General features: G+C 40.5%; 1 long non-coding RNA gene across 1 annotated transcript; it reads right to left on the bottom strand.

The window, feature by feature from the left end:
• Positions 1-10,486: 10,486 nt before the first annotated feature.
• On the bottom strand, positions 10,487-19,318 carry LOC150091471 (uncharacterized). The gene is made up of 2 exons (XR_016547588.1): positions 19,206-19,318; positions 10,487-10,678 (listed from the first exon to the last, which is right to left on the bottom strand). It is a non-coding gene; the product is annotated as an uncharacterized LOC150091471 (long non-coding RNA).
• Between the last annotated feature and the right edge of the window lie 772 nt (positions 19,319-20,090).

Here is a 20,090-nt window from a genome sequence, read left to right as displayed (position 1 = left end):
TTCCTTGGCATTACTTATGTCAATTAATTCTTGGAAGTTTCTGTTGAAGAGTTCAACTGTGATGTTCTCTGGAATGATATCCTTGCCCACATCAAATATACCTATGGATGGGTCTCTCCTTTTAGGGATATCTGCTGTGAGACCTAGGGTGCTGACTGCTGACTGCTGGATTGGTGATGATAGAGTGAGCCTCTTGCTTGGTTGTTGTTTCAATGATTACTCCAATATTTCTTGTTTTTCTGATGGACTTTATTCTTGTGGTTTTAAAGTCCTTGGCCATTTTCTGGACAACGGTAGTTTTTACTGCTTCGCTACTGTCTATAGTCCAGTTTTCCACTGGCTTTATTATGACCAGATGTGGCGTGCTGAGTAGTGTTTTCTTCTTTGTTGATGGTGGTTTGATGCTTGCTGTTGTATCTGGAGTTGTCTTCAGCGCTTGGGTGTAGGATAGGGGGCGCTGTGGCATTTCTTTTCCCCTTCCTTCAAGGTAAGCTTCTAGCTTAGCCTTGGTTCTCTCATGTTCTACATGAAGATTTACCAGAACATGCTCCATTCGTCACCATATTTCTATGATTTCTCCTCTGACAATGGTAGTGATTTGATTGCTCTAAGGCAGTGGTTCTCAACGGGGGACATATGACCCACCAGGGAGCCATGCCGTATTTCTGAGGGGTCACAAGTAAAAGTCGTATAATTGGAGGCCATGGAAACTATTAAGCGGGCCACGAAAAGTTCGCTTCTAAAATAAAATTATTACTAATATAAAAAAAAAATTAGTGAGATCCACAAGGATCTCGTTACACTAAGGAACAATAATATCATTGTAATATTTTTTGTTAGGAGCATAATTGTATATTGTGAATAAACAATATTATATGCCTAAAAATTCTATTATAAATAAAGATTGTAGTTAATAAACCCCTTTTATTATTATTCCTTATATTATAAACAAATAATAGATATTATAAATAAAAAGTGCAGTTGATAAAGTACATATTTATTATAAATATTACATTTATCATAATTAAACAATACACTGAGTGATCACTGAATTATGACCAGCTTCGTAGGTCCTCCTTTTGCCCTCAGTACAGCAGCTATCCGACGTGGCATTGATTCAACAAGATGTCGGAAGTGTTCAGGAGGTATGGCCAACCAAGCTGTGTGTAATGCTGGTATTTAAGGTATATTTGTTTTTTGAGGCGGTCTCCAGGGTTTTCCCTTTGTAATGCCGTAGCGTCTGAAAAGCAAATTTGCCAAAGTGTGAATAAGTGTTGGTGTAAGGTGTATTTAGTGTCAGACGGCACCAGGGGGTTTCCCCCATCTCCGCGTAGTTTTCATTGTGGGTGTACCAGTTCACTGGAAATGCCAGAGAATTAAAAGTGTATGGATATTGTATATGTGTACTGCCGTGTACCGTTGTTCATCTGGTCGTGTAGCTGCTGGACCCCTATTGAGGCCCACCTTCGCCCCGTGGAGGCAGACCAGGAACCCAGTAGACTTAAGTTACTCTGGCAGGTCCTACCACCTGAGATTTCAGTGGCTAGGACCTAAAAAAAAAAAAAAAAAAAAAAAAAAGTAAATAAATAAAGAAATAAAATAAATATAAAAAGATAAATAAATAAAATAATAATAAAAAAGATAAATAAATAATAAAAATAATAAAAAATAAAAAAATTATATTGTATTTATATTGCATGCATATATGTATATACAAGCACATATATTCACACATGCACATGCACATATGTACACACAACGTGCATATATGTACACACAACGTGCATACACATACCAATGTCAATCGTGGGGTTGACATCGCTTGAGTTGGGCCGGAACGTGGGCGAAGATATTTTGGATGTGTTTAAATTTAGGGTGTGTGGGGCTTCGCTAGCGTGAAGATAGAGAGGGGGGGAGCTGAAGACTGGGGGGGGGAGAAAGACAAAAGTATGGGGCCAATAGGGAAGACAGCCCCAAGTTTCAGTGTGGCATGCCCATGCCCCACCAGAGTAGAAATGAGGGTGGGGGACGAGAGAATCGTCTCCCCGGGGGAGTAGGGTTTAAAGGTGAAGGGGGATAGGGTGCCCTCTTCAGGCTGCCGTAAGGCTTTGGGAGCTAGGCTGCAGTTTGTTGTCTCTATTCTTGTCCACTTGATTCAGGTTGGGACACTCATGGGGCAATCCCTGTCCTTTTTTTTTTTCGTTGATTCTCTTTTCTTCTTCTTTTTCCCTTCTTTTTTTCTTTATTCCTTTCTTTTCCGTTCATTTTCTTTTCTTCCACAGTTTTCTTTTCCTGGAGTTGTCTCTGTCTTATGCGATTTGTTTATGTTACTGTGCTATCAGTCTCGATGTATGGCAATTAACACCCTTCTCCTTGTGAAGAGGTCCTGTTGCATACTGGGAGAGCGCTCGGTACTCCTCTTCCGTGTCATGAAGTGATGTTCAAGTCCTTTGGGGAGGTATTAGGTATTAGGTATGTTCGGGGTCTGACGGCACCTGGGATTTCTCCCATCTCCGCGTATGTTCTCTGTATCGGACAAGCCAGAGATTTAAAAGTGTGTGGGATATGTACTGTGTAGTTTGTTGTGCCCATTGTTCATCCGGCCTGTTAGCCGCCGGGCCCTTAGTGAGACCCGACGTTACCAATACCCGCCACAGGGAGGCCGGCCGGGTGTTACCAATATTTGTACTCTGGCTGGTCTTGCCACTTACTTTCCTGGGATTTCAGTGGCTAGGACCAAAAAAAAAAAAAAATAAATAAATAAAATAAAAATAAATAAAATAATAATAATAATTATAATAAATAAATAAATCGAGGTTGATATTAGTGATACTTAGCAAGTTAGTATTAATAGTACGCGACGTGGGGCTGTGCCGTGAAAGTGAGTTTTAAAAACCAAATAGGTTCGGGCAAGAATTTTGATGTTCTCTTTTGATTTTGAAATGTAGGGCTAAACGCTGTGCAAGACAAACGTTTGGGGGAAGGATGAAGACTGGGGGAAGAAGTTGGAAATAAGGGGCCGACAGAGTAGATAGCCCCTGCAGGTAGTGAGGCATGCCCGTGCCCCACCAGAGTGAGAAAATTGGGGAGGCAAGGAGAGGCAAGCCTCTCCTCCCCAGGAGTTTGGAAAGAAAGATCCGCTCAAGAGAGTGCGGATTTGGGTCGCCAATAGGCTGTCCGGCGGGAGAGTGCCACCGTATGTCGTCTCCATCAGTTTGCAGGCCCTAAAAAGCTGGCCGTTGAGTCTCATCTAGGTGGGACACTAATAGGGGGTTAAATCTGGGATGTCATCCTTCCAGACTGCATGTGGTCTGGGTCCTATTTTCTGGTCATTATCTTGGGGTCATAATCAAGTCTACTGGCTGTCATTATGGGGTTTTATCCCTTCCGTGATGTTTGATAGTCCTCACACTACCTTTTGTCATTATATAGTGGGTCCATGCTGCAAGGTCTGGGGGCAGTGTCCCTTTCTTCTGATGTCACAACTATTTAAAGGTGTTTTTTTTTTTTTTTTTTTTTTTTTCCCCTGCTTCCATTGGCGGTAATCATGACTCTTGTGGTTAGACAATATATTGTCACTTGTCTTTTCCCAGTTCATTTTGTACTCAGTCCAAGGTCTATATAGTCGGCTCCTCTGTGTCATCTCGCTACTATTTGCAGGTTTGTTTTGTCTCATTCCTTTAAGGGCTTCTGTATATGGCGGTTAGTGTTTGGCGCCTGGTAAATAATCCCTGGGCAAAATCAGTTAAGGCTAAATATTCCTCTTGTGTATCTAGTAGATGTGACTCAAGATCCCTCGGTAGATAGTGAACTCTAGTTATTAGTCTGCATCTAAGGTCTTCGTATTGGGCACACTCAAACATAATGTGCACCCAGCTTTCTTGTTCCCCGCAAGTACAACGCGGATCCTCCACTATTCCCAATGCTGTAAGCTTTGCATTGAAAGCCCCGTGACCCGTAAGGAGGTAGGTCGTGTAAAGTCCGGGTTGCAGCCAGGTTGGAAGAATGGGGTAAACTCTGTCTACGTCCGGGATGAACTTTTTGGTGATATTCCCTTTTGTTGTGTTTGTCCAGCGGTATTGCCAGGTTTCTTTTAAGTATTTCTGCAGCCTGGTCTTTTCAGCCTTTTGGGTTGCACTGTTATCCACTGTGTAGTCTAGGTGGGTGCAAGGCATTCCTTTGTTTATATAATAGGCTATTCCAGTACGTATGATGTCCAGGTCAAGGGGAAGGGCTCCGGCCAAGACCTGTAGGGCAACAGTGCTAGTGGTGCTGCAGGCTCTGGTAATGGTTAACAGGATAGTTCTATGGATTGAGTCGATTATGCGTCTATTTACGGCGGTTGATGCCTTGTGATACCAAACAGCAGAGGCATATGTTATAGCTGGTAGGAACGTCGTTTTATAATATAAGGAGAGTACGCGACGTTTAAGTTCCCAGTCACGACGGACCACACGTGCTAACAGTGCAGAGTACTTCCTTATCTTTGTTCTTAGATGTGTGAGATGCTGCTTGAAGGAAAGATTACAATCTAATATCACCCCCAGGTACTTAAGTTGGCTTTGGAGTTTCATTGTGCTGTTGTTCACCTTTATTTGAGGCGGCCTGTGCAGGTCAAGGGTGCCTTTCAGTAAGATTGAGGGTCTTAGTTGGTGAGATTTTTAGGCAGTGTAAGGTGGTCCAGTCCTGTAGTATCTTGATGGCATGGTTTGCTTTTACCTCCAACTGGGTTCTACTGTCGGCAGCAATTTTCAAGATTAAGTCGTCGGCAAAAGCTTGGGTTTGGACGTCACCAAGGTCCATGGCCAGGAACTCATCCAAGACAATGTTCCACAACAGCGGCCCCAGGACAGAACCCTGGGGGCAACCCCTGCAGACACTGCGGTTTACCCTACCATAGGGTGCCACGACACTAATACTCCTGTCCGTAAGGTAAGACTTGATAGTGAGATACAAATTGCAGGGAAGGTTGGCCCGCCTTAGCCTTGCCAGGACACTTGGCCACCAAATGGTGTCGAAAATCCATTACCTCCCCAAAGGGGAGGTAATGGATTTTCGTGATGAGGGTGCATCTGAGGTCTTCGTATTGTGGCCAGTCGTAAAGCAGGTGGTCCCAGCTTTCGACCTCCCTGCACGTGCAATTTGGGTAATCGGCGAGGCCAAAAACTGAACAGTTTCTGGTTGAAGGGTCCATGTCCTGTGAGTAATGAGGTCAGGTGCAAGCCCGGGAAGAACAAGCCCGGTTGCCTTGGGTATATTTTGTACAGTTCGGGAAAGAATTTAAGAGTGATCTCGCTCTTTGTCGTCTCTATCCATCTTTGCTGCCACTCCTGAAGGAGGTAGGTCTGTAGGATGGTCCTATGTGTCATATCCAGGATTTTCTTGTTGGTTACCAGTGATATTTTGGTGTACCATACTGCAGCTGCGTAGATTATTGCTGGGATGAAGGTTGACTTATAATATATAGCATTAGGATTCGTTTTTTCAGTCCCCAATCCTTCCTCGTAATCCTAGCCGCTAGGGCTGAGTATCTTCTTATTTTCATTCTTATGTGTTTTAGGTGGGGTATGAAGGATAGGTTATTATCTAAGATAACTCCTAAGTACTTCATTTGCTTGGTGAGTTTGGTGGTCAGGCCATTTATTTTTATTTGGGGTGGACACTGTACCCGAAGAGTTCCTTTCAACAAGATGGATATAGTTTTCGTCGGTGCAATTTTTAGCTGGTTTTTTGTGGCCCAGTACTGTAATTTCTGCATTGCCTGATTACCGATGTTTTCCAGTTGGACTCTGGAATCTGCCTCAATAGTAATAATGAGATCGTCCGCAAAGGCTTGGGCCTCAGCCAGTCCCAGGTCCTGGCACAGGAAATCGTCCAAGACCATGTTCCAAATGAGAGGACCCAAGACAGACCCCTGTGGACATCCCCTATGTATGTTTCTTGTGATTTTTTGATAATTTGTATTTATTTCCACTCGTGTGTAAAATTTATGTGTGAGTTATGTTGAATGTTGAGTGCCGGCGCCTGGCAACTTCGCAGCCAGAGGGCAGTTAACACCTGGTCTGCCACCCCCTGACTCCCATCCCATGCCACGTAGAGGCATGCCAGGGACCACAAACTGGTAAAGACTCTTAGTGGGATAACAAGAAAACTTGTTATCCCAATAAATAATGAAAAATGAAAAAGAAGGAACATAGCGTGAGAAGTAGGGGTAATGGTATGGATGGGAAAGAAAAGGAAAGCAACGGGACGAAAGAAATAGGCATCCCCAGAAGAGAAAGTCAGCAAGAGATTAAAGATTAAAAGATACTAGTGGACAAAGTTTATAGAGTTCGGTAAGGCCGCACAGCCAAATAAAAGTAAAACTAATATAAACGTTATTTACAAAGCCAACAAATTAACATTTCTCTCAACTAGAGAAGAATAGGCAAATCGCTATTTACACCAATAAATAAATACTAAATTTGGTTATCAAAACTACAATCACTTTTGGAGATTAATCAAATTTAACCCTTGTAGAAAGGCCCATTAAACTTCCTCGCGTCATCGATGGGATTCGAACTAGTAGACAGAGAAAATCCAAGAGCTCATGTGCAATTACCCATATGTCACTTGGCAACATATGGCTCCTGTATTGTAACTATATCCACAAAGATTTTTGCTCGCCGGCAATTCTAATTTCGTCTGCATCAAATGAGGAACGCTTTCCGTTAATTTGCATTACCTTTATTTCACATGATTTTCGCTGCACATACAAGACAGAAGCACTATTCAAATTACAGCGGTCACTATTCACACAGTTTACAAGACCAAGCATCAAATTATTCATCGGCAATCCTTAAACATGCAATTTCTAGAGCCCTCTTGTAAACAGGATAGTTTTTGTCCCTAGCAGAATGGTGATCAAATCAAATTATTATATTAGGGCCATCCATTATTTTTAATATATACCCATATACAGGATGATTCACTACCAGTGCGACAAACTTGCAGAAGGTGTAGGGGATACAAAGACGAATCGGAATCACAGCATTGCAGGGTCCGAAATGCCTTCGTCATACGGTAGAGGACGTTGAACGGGAGGTCGCGTGAACAGTGATCCCACTGGAAGTCAGCATTTGCGAACCGGTTCCCGAGGCAGTAGGATGGACGAGTATTCAAACGTTGAACTGACCGACATGCACCTCGCGTATGGAGATGCGGACTGTAACGGGCGCGCTGCTCTGCGCTTGTACCAGGAATGTTTCCCGCACAGGCGTGCTCTTCATCATACGATTTTCGCACGTGTACACAGAAGGTTACGTGAGACTGGTTGTTTCACGAGAGGTACCATGAATCGAGAGCGAACGACGAGGACGCCAGACAATGAGGAGAATGTCCTACGTCTTGCAGAAGGCAATCCGAGTACGAGTACTCGAGCGATAGGCCAACGATTGGGTATTTCCCAATCCACTGTATGGAGGATACTGTCAACAAACCAAATGAGTTCATACCATCTGCAACGCGTCCAATCATTGGAGCCTGCGGATTATCCACTCCGGACGACTTTTGCTACTTGGTTTCTTCAACAGAAACGGTTCGCAAATGCTGACTTTCAGCGGGATCGCTGTTCACGCGACCTCCCGTTCAACGTCCTCTACCGGATGACGAAGGCATTTCGGACCCTGCAATGCTATGTGATTCCGATTCGTCTTTGTGCCCCCTACACCTCCTGCAAGTTTGTCGCACTGGTAGTGAATCACCCTGTATGTATTTTGTCTGTAAATTGCGTTGTTCTCTGGTCGATTTGCCTGTTCTGCTGGACGAAAAAAACCGAGTTTCTTGGGGAAAACCTTGCTATCTACGCCTGAGACCGACTAACTCTGCCACGGAGTGAAAAAAAGTCCATTACAGTTCCTCGCATCATCGACGGGATTCGAACCCGGGCCTTTTCCATCCAGTGTGGGGAAGACAGTAATGTTACCACTGTGCTAACCGCACAGACAGAATGGTGATAATCTCGTTTCCCTCTTTTGCAATTGATACCTAGAGGTTCCTCAGTTTTGTTCAGGTACTCATTGAACAACATGTCCGCTGCATGTGCAATATTCACAGGAGGGAGACGTGCATACAGAACTGTGTGGTATGTCCGAACTCTAAACATAGAAAACATTTTGTTACCACTGTGTAGGGCCTAAGCCTATGGGAACTCCAGCCCAGATATATTCTTTCCAGGGTACTGATACACTTCTATATCCTAGGAGTAAAGCTGACAACCCAGTTTACAGAAGAGCCAGCTTTGGCCTTAGTTGAGAATCGGAAAAATGTTTCGTCTTTGATCTCCTCCAGGGTGAAATCAGAATTACTCAAGTTTTTAACATGTAAATTCTCCACAATTTAGTCCTTAGTTAACTCTTTTGGTATGTCAAAAATTAAGCCCGAGGGATTACCCTTTCGCGGAACTCCAGAACTGATACTCTCAGACGAAAATGACTCCGACGAGGAAAGACACTCCAAATCGGATTTAGTTGCTGCTTCTAAGAGAATGCCCTTATTGCAAATGAGACGTAAAGATTTGATATTGACGTTTTTTCAGTCCCTTTGAAGAGTTTTTGTAACAACAGTTTTAACACCAGAACTAGACTTGAAAATACTTCCTTCCGTAGCCCTGAAGATAAGTACGTCATCAAGTTTTGGTTTGACTCCTTCCCCGGAGGAACGACCGACATCAGCGAAATATTTTTTGAGTTGTAGGAGAAGAAACCTGAGTCGTCTCTATCACAATAGAGGAAAGCTGTACAGTTAGCAAGGAAATATCAGATGATCAAAGAAAGTGTACCGTATTACAAGTACAAACTGCAGGGAGTACTAGAGACCTCCACCCACAAGCTGTACTGGGATAGCGTTATAATAGCAGAAGACAATCCCATCGCAGAACAGAAGAGTTTTCTGGAGGTTTCCCAACACTGGCAACCTCCAGAAAATCCTTGAGAAAACAATGTTGCATATGTGGCATATGTAACAAGTAACGACCATCCCCATCATCATGTCAACCACCGGTATGGTGCCAAAGACCCTACATAACAGCCTAGCAGCAATAGATCTCTCAGAGAACACTTACAAGGAACTCCATAAAGTTGCAATCCTGAACACCTGTAGGATAGTCAGAGCTAGTCATAGCCTCGACCAACAGTAACACCAGACGTAACAACCACCCTGTGTACTTGGTAGCGAGCCCCGTCACGGGGTGGAACCCGCAATCAGAGCGAAATAATATGATATGTAATTTCTGTAATTGAGTTTTTAGGAGCATCGGCAACTAAGGCTATGTTGCTCCGTGTATATTGTGTCTAAATTGTGTGTTCTGAGGTCGATTTTATGTTTGCTGGATGAAAATACCACGCGTCCCTCGCTTGAGACCGATTAACTCATCCACGTTGCGAAAAAGACCTACAAAAGTTCCTCCCGTCATTGACGGGATTCGAACTCAGATATTTTCCACCCGGAAGACGGCGATCCTACCAACTGTGCTACCCAGGAGGGCAACAATAATAATAATATAACAGCAACAACATAATAATAATAATAATTATTATTATTATTATTATTATTATTATTATTATTATTATTATTAAATTCCGTTTCCGGAAATACAAAATCGAGTAGTATATGCTTATATTCCATATTCTTTTTATTGAAGGTGATTCGACCCCTGATTTGAAAGGGAAAAGTGATAACCTAATCGGAAATTCGCATATTTTTTGTCCTGGTCTCCAAAAATCTTTGTTCCTTCTCTCCTCACTGGAGAGTGCTCCATATCCAGGATAATTTTATCTGCCAGCCCACATGTGTAGCATAGTTGGTTGAATCACCGTCCTCTTCACACTGGGTGGAAAAAACCTGGGTTCGAGTCATGTCAATGAAGCGAAGCATTTTTCGCATCATGGATGACTTAATCGGTCTCGGGCAAATTCATGGTTTTTCGTCCACACACAGCAAACCGACACAGAACATACGTGATTTGCAGGCATATTATAAAAGCAATATAGCCTAAGTTGCTGATGCGCTTAAAACCCTACAACAACAATAATATTGTTGAATCATTGCGGGCCAATTTACTTTAAATGGCACGATCAATTTCTTGTTCCAGTCTGTCAGTATAGCTGAGTAGTATGTTTTGTATTGAGTTTATTCAGTTGAGTTTATGGAATTGAGAATGCACCATTATGATACTCAAGGGATGTGACTATTTTATCACTGTATGATAAACTATTAAATATTTACAAATTATAATACATATATTGCTCTTCGATTAAAAATGAAAAGTCATTTGGATGAAAAATCAAAACCTAAACATTTTATTTACCTGTAATATTTTTAAACTGTATAATTAAGTATACAGCCATATTTTTGTTATAAGTGTTTCATACTATGCGAAAACGCAATATATAGCTTAAAGCTATATAACGTAACAATCTTAACAATCTAACTATTAATACTGTGCCATGAATTTTATTATTGCTTTGCAGGTGTGTTTATATAGACACAGGAGTAAACTGTTCTTTTTGATTTCGTCTGTTTCTTCTTGCTTGCAACTTCTCCTCTAAATCTTGAGTCATTCTGGCTTTATGTATGGAACGAACTTTTCTAAATTCATCCATTGTCATCTCGTGTTTTTTTCTTAGTTCTCCAATCTTATCTGCAAGTCAATATTAATTACAAATGCAGATCATTAGTAGATCATAAGAAACAAAAAGACCGTCATTACTAACAAGAAAACAAATACACACCGGATATTTGAAGATTACTTTGCTAAAATTTACTTTAAGATTCGAATACAACATTATATGCGATCTTATAACTAGAACATATCATTATAGTGTGTGAATTATAAATTTATGGGTAATCGAGCTTTCCTGTATTTATTCTTAAGGATGCTTGGAAGAATAAACACAAGTATCCTTAAGAATATAAACAAGAAACATTTTACAACCTCGCCTGTATATAAGCCATAACATTTGCGTATTTCATAGTCGCACCCAATTTTTTTCAATCAGATGGGTGCTCACTTACTTTTGGTAGGATGCTTAACTTAGTTTATTGATATGGTGTTCCATTGACAAAGTAGTATTAACTACAATGGTATTCTAATTCATTCTTTGTTGCTTATTCTGTCTGTACGTGCGCATATTTAAGCACTTATTGGCATGCAGTGCAAACGGAAAAACCCAGAAAAAGCGATTAACTGCAATCCAGATTGAAGAGAACATATGAATGCCTATGGATCAGCTTTATACAAGTATTGTTGTATTGTATTATATTATGTCCCTGTGTAGGAGGTTCCTGGGAGGAGTATTCTGCGTATCCGCTGTGGTGTCACTGAGAAGAAATACTTTAAACTGCTAGTCGGGTGTCGTGTAATGTATCCTTCGTTAGTGCTGTTTGTGTATATTACTGTCTCCTTCACAACCAGAAAGAGAACAACCGCTTGGAAGGCTGCTCTCTGGTTCCTATCAATAGCCACGTGTTGGTGGGTTAAGTCTGCCAACTCTTATGGCACTGCTCACTGTCAGGCATAGATGGGGGAGGGGAAGACAAGTGCTTGAAAATACTGATGAAAGTATTTTAATAGGAAAGAGTATGGGATTGGGTGCATGTCAAAGTGATAGAACACTGGGAAGAGACGAAGGCAAACCTCTTATGTAGAAGCTAGGAGGGTGAAGTAAAACACAGGTTAGAGAATGAACCATAGGAAATCAAGAGAAAAGCTAGGGTGTACGAGGGGAGTTGATTAATGGATAAGGGAGAAGAATAGGAGGCGCTCCCACAAGAAGAGGGAAGTAGTATATAAAGAAGAGGGACTAGTAGTAGGTCAGCTGACCGTCACAAGCAGTATCAGTTTTCCACGTTGGGAGAGTGTGACATGAACGAAGAGGTGAGCCAAACAGCTTTGTACTCTTTAGAGAGCAAAATGAAGAGATCTCACATAGGCGAATGCCTATGTCAGCACATGAATATGGCCCTACTTCAAAAGTGGCTTCAAGAATCTTGGTTTCTCTTCTTTGTGGCAGTAAGTACACGTTTACTCTAGCCTTCTTTTCTTTAACGATAGAATCACTGATGCTATCAGGTCAAAAGTCTTACATCAATGGGAGCTGGTGCCAGTTGTGGATAAAATGATCCCATGACGGAGGAGAAAGGGCCCTGTCGTCAGTAAAATCGGTTCCATATCAGAACGAGGACAAGGATATAAAGGATCTGAACTCCGCTCGGTCAAACAAGAGATCTCTAAGGTATCCCTCCCTGGCATGCGGAGGTCCGAGGGTTAGCAGGGTTGGAATAAAGCTATGAAAGTGACTAGTACCAAACCGTTCAGGGCCAAGGTCTGCTGAAGATCTGTCTGTTAGCAGCTGGTAGTGTGCTTTTCTTTTCTTGAAGACATTTTCCACATTTCTGGAGAGGGCAGCGAAGCAGTCCTCGATTGCTATTAGGTGTTTTTGGTTTCTCCTCACTGGCAGTAAGTGCAAGTTCGCTTCGGTGAATGGCATACATTAGATGTTCATGGAGGACGTGCACTCGGTCTTCATCAGATCCGCATAGGCAAGGCACAGGGAAGAATCTGAAGGGCGACGAGTGGCAAGCTATGCATTAAATGATTCATGACGTGATAAAAAAAAATGTTTGTCATATTAGATCCACCCAAGGACCAAGTTATATGCCAATGTGTGCTATATCCATTAATTGCGTGTGTTCTCCGGCTGATTTGTCTGTTTTATTGGAAGAAAAATCAGTTTTCCTTTCGGATGACCATGTCGCCTGAGCCCAACTAATTCAGCTGGGCTAATTCAACTAATTCACTAGAAAACCAGGATCGTGTTGTATCGAAGATACATCCGGGATGAAATGCTTGGTGGGAGCGCCCTTGTCTCAAAGGGCCATCTCAAAGGTCTAGACATAATTGCCAGACTTTCATTAATTGGTAGTGCACTCTAACCTTCTCTTCATGGGGATTCAGCATGAGGTGGATCCCCATGAGAGTGGTACGTAGTTTCCGCCAGTCCTTATTGCATTTTACTAATCAGGATTTCAAGGAAGCCATAGGAGATCATATTAGTACCAGGACGTCGTAGAGTATAATCGGATTTTATGGAAAAGATGCAGCACACAAATTAAACACATGTTACAGGGTCAACTTGCCTTGAGCACAACCTATAGCATTGGTTGGAAACCAATGTTACAGGTGCAACATGTGACCTGGAACACGGAAAGCATTGATATGGAGTGACATATCATAGTACATGGTTTCCCATCTGATAGCCACGTCTTAGTCTGGCGGATGCCCAGAGAACGTTTCCTAGCTGTGGTGGTCAGTGAAAATGCTGTCACCATCTGGAGATTGTTTCTCGTCACTTGGGTTTGGACCATTGATCATTGCTCCTGGAACAATGAATGTAATGCACTTCTTACACCGTGGTAGCAGTATGAAGCGGGGTTACGTTTGTGGTTTTTCGTGACAATGCACTAGTCATATTATTAAACCAACTTAACAATTAATTCATTAACCACATACTCTGTGTTTTTCATCTCCAAATTTTGTAAATAAGTTCATGTAAATACTGATATGTAAATACTGATATGTTCATGCTTGTAAATACTGATATGTAAATACTGATATGTTCATGCTTGTAAATACTGATATGTAAATACTGATATGTTCATGCTTGTAAATACTGATATGTAAATACTGATATGTTCATGCTTGTAAATACTGATATGTAAATACTGATATGTTCATGCTTGTAAATACTGATATGTAAATACTGATATGTTCATGCTTGTAAATACTGATATAATGTAACCACGCCCTCTAGCCACGTGCTGTCTATGGGTGTCTCGAGAGAGAAATAAACAGATAATAATAATAATAATATTGCACAACCTTTAGTGACTTAGTGTGAAAACATGAGCATGCAAAAGTTTCATAGGTCTGCTCAGAATCTTGAGATTAACTCCTAACGATCACCATTCGGATGAACTGGAACATCGGCTTCGGGCCAGTCTGACATTCTTTCAATCAATAGCTGAAATAACTTCTGCGTTGAAGGAACAATAGTCCACAATATCACCTTCCTGTTATCAAAAATTGATTCACAGTCGAACGAGGATACAGTGTGTAATACTGGTCAAGGTGGGCCGACACGGTATAAAATATTGTATCAATAAAAGTTTCTTTGAAACAACTGCAGGTATCTGGCTCCTTTTGACAATGTAGTGTATATGACAAGAACATACATACCAACAACAAACGTAAGGAAATTTAGACGGACCTTTCCTTCTGCGCTTCCAGCAAAACAAGGAGAGTAATACAAGAAGTGATCCTAACGCATCGGTACTCTAGGATCATTACCACCTCCTCACTTCTTGTATTACTTTCCTTATTTTTTTCCTATCTTTCTAGTCGATAACAAGGGTAGTCAATAAAATAAAGCATATTTTACTGACTGCCCTTGTTATCGACTGGAAAGATAAGAAACCTTTTTATCTCTTAGAAATTTACAAAAGTTCACAACACCGAAATACATCTTGGAAAATGACCCACTAACTCACATGAATTCTTCCTTTTCTAAAGAAGACACGGATTGTTTCTTACTTCTGGTCAGTATTGCCATCCATAAACTTGCCTCATAAATAATAATTTAAAAGGCATAATATTACCTTAGTAGTTTTTGGGACAAAATCTTTTACATCAACTTCATTTAATCAATAAAATACTTTATTGAAATTAAAAAGACAAAAAAATTGATAGGTGGCATTAGTGATGTTACGATTGGCCATACGTTTAGTTCGTTTGTCGTCTGTACTTCAGTTATGGTAGCAGTATTATGTGCTGCTGAATTTTTCGAGTTGCCCTATTTGATATTTCAAAGATTTGGTGTTGCGAACATTATATTTTCTACACCTGTGTCTGTTCTTTCAGAATATTAATATCGTTATCACTGGTAAGTTGTTTCTTCTGTTATGATTTTATATAATTGGACAATTTTATTGTTATTTATTACTTAGTGTAACTGATTTGTATTATTATTCTACACATAATTTTACCGTCTACATATAAAAATTGGATGTTTGAAATCCTCTCTATCTTTTCCTCTCCCCCGGGGTTTTCAGATAGTTTCCATAAAGATATCGAACACATACACAAAGAAAGTTTAGTAACAAATAAAAATAAAATGCTTTCAGTGAATTATAGTAAGTATACTACGTAATTTAAAAAAATACCACTTGTATATTGAATTGGACTGCATAGCTGTGATAATTTTTTTTTATTGTTTAAAAAAAGGTCTTTAACATAAACAAAATGGGTTTCGTGCAGATTCAACGCAATCATTTGCATTCATCTGTCCGTAGAAATTGAAAATTTAAATTGATTTTAAAATGTTTTTTTGTTAAAACAACCAAAATGATATTATTCTCGCCGTGCGACAATATCGTAAATATTTAAGTTCAATCGGAACAGCAAAATTTATAAAAACTGAACCTAACTGAAAGAAATAAAAAAAAAATAAAAAAATAAAAAAATATATATAAAATTGTAACAAAAATCAAATTAGAAAATTCTGGACATGCCTATGCATGTTCAGAATTTTCTCAGCTTGTTTTCAGGACAGAAAACTCAAATACCGCACTGTTCGTGTCAAAACTGGATAGTATCTCCCCCCCCCCCCCGACACCAGTAAAGTGGAACTTATTAAGGCAAGAATTTAACATATTGAAATTGTCATGTATCCAAAAATCTCTAGCTTTGTTTTCTGCCTTAACTAAAGCTCGCAGCAATTATATAAATTCAAATTCATTTTGAACAGTAAACGTAGAACACTTGCTTCTTGCCCAAATAGTGGTTGAGCCTTCCACATCTCGGCTAAAAATAAAGCTTATATAACGTATTGCATGCTACATTTCTTCCAGTGTCGATAATCTCTGTAAAACACTCCTAAAAAGCCAAACACCCTACTCTGTGCCTGCCGTAGTCTATCGACAAAAAGGTATAACAACAAATTCTGGACGATACCAAGATATCTCCTGGCGCAGATTGTATGTTTTCCACTTGTTCTAGAAACCTAGGCCCATGAGCTCGCTTCTGTTTTATGTTGCATCTTTATGTTCATATTGAACCCTCACCTAAATTTGCTCATATTCAATCATCACCTATTAGCACGTATGTAACTTTACTTAAATAACCACAATTTAGTTTGTCACTTCCAAATTCACGCAAGTAAGATTTTAGGAAGGCAGATCAATCTCGAACAGGGTAGTAAATCGTTGCCAGATATTAAAGACCAATCGTATTGTTTAAGGATTTTTTTTTTTTTTTTACAAATTTCATCGTAATGATTATACTTTTTTGTAGCAGTATGAATTTTTATTGCAACAAAGTGATATTTTCGTTACTATGATATTCGTTAAAATTAATCACTTTTACATAAAGGTGCATAGTAAATTTGATAGGAATGGGAAATAATTTTGTTATACTGATATTTCACTCTGGCATTCGTTTTACTTGCATTTTATTGTATTTTAATTTGAGGGTTAGCGAAAGTGGAAGCCAACGAACAATGTTTTAAAAATAATAACAATGCAAAACAAATACATAATAAAGCAAAGATAACAGTAATGTATACCTACAGCGAAAGGTATAAAGTAAAGTAAAAAATAGAAATAAAAATTACAGCAGAATAAAAAATAATCGACCAAAATCATGGCAAACTAAGCAAAGTAGAAATTAAGGCTAAGCTTAGATCAAGGTAGAGCAAATTACTTGCAAGATTTGAAATAGAAGTTACACAGGATAATTTTGATACTTCCAACAATCATGAGTAGTAACGGGGTGGGGTTTGAACCGATTTCGTTGGGACGGGTCCACAGGAGGATGCGGGTCCCGACAATACAAACCAATTTTGTTGGGACAGAGGCGGGTCCAGATTTGGTGGGAAATAAAGCTTTGTTTTTCTCTCAATAGATGGCGTAATTTCGGATTTATTTTTGAACTTTTTTTTTTATTCCTGCCTTTGTTTGGGCGTGATCAGCAGTTTCATGCTCGGTGAGCGGGCATCTTGCCTAGTGCGGGTTCCCCCTTTAGAGTAGGGTTAGATGTAGCTTTTGAATGTATCGGTTGTGACGTCATAGTGAAGTTTTGTGAATAATTTCAAAGTTACTTTTGTGGCAATGAATTGTGGGTGTTAATTTGGAAGTTGTATTTTGGGGATGATTATGCTGTGGGGGAGGGCTTCTCCGCGTCTGCGTTGTAGACGCCCGCTTCGCCCCGCAGCCGCCCACGTCTGCTTTGCAGACGCCGCACCTTGTGTGCGGGATGAAAAACTTCATTTTTTTTTCTGAAAGATTAATAGGGAAGGTGTATTTCGGGGATGCTTATGCTGTGGGGGAGGGACGCCACAGCCGTCGCCTGCCAGCACGCCTCTGTCGCCCATTCGAACAGGTGCAATAGCAAGGCATCGCCGCCCGGCCCAGCATCAGCGACGTGGTACCATGTGTATGTGATGAAATTTTTTTTTTTTCTGGAAGATAAATTCCTTGTTTCCAACTGTTGCTGAGACCTGAAAATAAAATCCGTATACTTCAAGTTTTTTCCTTCCAAAATTTCCGTCTTTTCTTGAAAAGCTGAAAATTAAACTTTGTGTGTGTACACGTGCGTGCTTGAAGTCTTGTCTGAAAGCAATGATTGTAATTTGTTGTAACCTCTGTAAAAAAAAAAAAAAAAAAAAAAAAAAAATTTCATCCCGCACACAAGTTAGCACGTCGCCGATGCTGGGCCGGGCGGTGGTACCTTGCTGTGGCGGCTGTTTGGGCAGGCGACGGTGCCATGCTGCGGTTAGGGCAGGCGACAGCCCTCCTCCCACAGCATAAGCATCCCCAAAATACACCTTCCCTATTAATATTTCAGAAAAAAAAAATAAAAAGGCGCCTTTGCCAAAGCAAGGATATCCCACTTTCACCCTTACTTGCAGAGGTCTTCACAGCGGACCTAAAACGAACCGCCAACGAACGAATCCACCACCACATACACGCCTAAACCATGGGCCAGATTCGTCGACGATATGCTCTTAATCTAGAATTTCAAGGATAATTTAAACTATTCCTTTCTCTTTCCATACTGGCGGGTTTACAGGAAACCCATTGACGCTCATATCGTTGTGAAATTCTTTTTAAAACACCCTCCCAACGTTAATGCCGGCTTTGTTAGAAACCTGAACCTTGGGGGTAGATCCTGAACGTTTAGTCATCAAGATTTGACTATGTCAGAAACAGCCCTCCCCTCAGCAGTTATCTTTCAGAATTCACTAATCGCATCATCGAGTTGTATCCAACAGTTTACGCACCTCTGCCACATCAGGGCCACCGTTGATGGCCCTCTCTTTCACTATCCCTTACCACTCAGGAGTGGATCGCCACTGTCAAGGTTAAAGATGGCTCTCCAGATTCTGTGAAATGCAACGTTACTTTTCTCTAAGTCACCCCATCGTGTACAACATAGGTATACAGTATTTACAAGCAATTATCAGCTTCACCACATTCTAAGAGAGAGAGAGAGAGAGACCTCCACCCCACCCGGAGTTGTCTATTGGATGGACAACCAATGCGATAAACGCTACATTGGACTGTGGTACCGTCGACTGGACGTCCGCCTAGTTGAACACGATGGGGTGACTTAGAGAAAAGTAATGCTGCATTTCACAGCATCTGGAGAGCCATCTTTAACCTTGACAGTGATAAGATCCTCCAGGCCTCTCACAATGGGGAGAGAGTTTATACAAAAAGAAACACACTGTCCAATACGGTGAAAGTGCCAACGTCAACAAAAACGTTAGATTCATCGATTGGCCTCTGCCCGATCTGAACCTTGAAACCTGAAACCCTTAAAAACCTTGAAACCTGAAAAAAAAAAAAAAAAAAAAAAATCGCACCATTCCCTCCAAATGCCTGTCCAGGTAAAATTATGAGGGATGGATTTTGAAAAATAAAATTTTTATAAGATTTAATATTGTTTATAATTTTCAGGTATGATTAAAAATGATTTGTAGCGCAGAGTATTATAAAGGGCAGGTAGAAGGAACGCCACTGTGCTAAGAATAGGCGAGAAAGAAGTAGGTAAGAAGAAAGTTAGAATGCTTTTCACATTTAAATCTGTGATTGATGTAAATAATGCTCACCATACAGTTCTTCTATGGAGTACGTCGAAGCTATCGAATTCACTGAAGCTCGTGATGGAACTGGAGACAGCTGCATGGTGAATGGCGAGAAATGGATTTAACTGGTTGTCTTTTTTTTTTTTTTTTTTTTCCGCAGCTGAAAAAATGTAAGAAGAAAAAAGTAAGGCGCCATATTCTTTTAAAGCGGATAAGCAAAGCATTTAATTTATTAAAAGATGGGAAATGGATATGATATGAATTTTAAAAATAACTTATTCTTTATAATTCAAATCAAGTATGCTAACATCCTAGAACCAAAGTTACACCATAGTCCCAGGACTCAGCAGAAAGACGAGGTAAACAAGACTGTGTGTCTATATATGGCAAATTGATTTTTATGATTCCATAGCCAGTGAGCAGATAAACACATGCCCCCAACGCGGATAATCCCCTCTGGTTTACCTGGGTTCTACGTGTAAGCACCCTTAGACTTGAGTCCCGTGATTAACCCACCCATAAGATGCTGTAAAGTTGTATACTTCACAATGATTTAAGCTGAATTGGATAGTCACTTTTTCTGGAAAGTACCGAGCGATAGATTTTTTTGGCAGGTGCGGAAAATGTACACTTCCGTACTAATTAAGTTAGCCATTATAATACTAATACCTAGGCAATAAAAGCTGGTAATTAGGAAGTCCAAACTGTTTTATCAACTGTAGGTCTGCACACGCCCCTGGGCTTTCTTCAAGGCTGCACGTGTCCTTTTTAAGTGACGCATGATCACGTTCTGCTTATGGCAACACATACAGAGATAGTAGCAGTAATGGTAAATTATGCAATAAAGCAGGTTTATATAGCATCAGCCAAAAAAAACAAAAAACCACTTCAGCAGTCCGTACCCTCCAA

This window comes from Mastigoproctus giganteus, chromosome 1 (genome assembly GCF_048544385.1).
Source record: "Mastigoproctus giganteus isolate SK-2022 chromosome 1, ASM4854438v1, whole genome shotgun sequence".
Taxonomy (NCBI): domain Eukaryota; kingdom Metazoa; phylum Arthropoda; class Arachnida; order Uropygi; family Thelyphonidae; genus Mastigoproctus; species Mastigoproctus giganteus.
The sequence above is the reverse complement of the archived record's forward strand: the minus strand, read 5'-3'. Positions and strand labels throughout refer to the sequence as shown.